The sequence below is a fragment of the Ctenocephalides felis genome, unplaced genomic scaffold, assembly GCF_003426905.1.
Source record: "Ctenocephalides felis isolate EL2017-DRISC unplaced genomic scaffold, ASM342690v1 CF-g0.4_SCAFFOLD_03571, whole genome shotgun sequence".
Taxonomy (NCBI): Eukaryota; Metazoa; Arthropoda; class Insecta; order Siphonaptera; family Pulicidae; genus Ctenocephalides; species Ctenocephalides felis.
Window position 1 is genome coordinate 32,201,532 of NW_020539725.1, and position 453 is coordinate 32,201,984.

Below are 453 nucleotides of genomic sequence, written 5' to 3' on the forward strand. Positions count from 1 at the left end.
TAGATATCCTCTGCATTCGTTACATGAATTTTCTAATGACCGGCACTACTTCTTTAAATAGTTCGTGTGCTTCATCGTGCATTTTTATCATTTAACTAAATAGCGCACTCCAAAAATTATAAATCTTTTTTCAAATGCCTTCAAAATTCTTAAGGTTTACCTTCTTGGCTATTACTTAGCTTTAATCAGGATACTCTAATATAAGTATTATGTTAATCCGTTTTCAAAAGTCTTAGGCAGATATTCACCTCTAGCTATTGATCTTAATGCATCCCATTTAAGAAGCCAAGAGAAAGCAAAAAAAAATAATTTAAAGTAATTCAAATCATGTTAAACAATTAAAAAATGCATTTCTGAGGAAACACTTATAACCGATACTTGTTTCTTTTTTGTCGATATTCATTACTCGTTCAAATTTGTAATCGTATTATGAAAAAGTCGTTAAAACCTTTA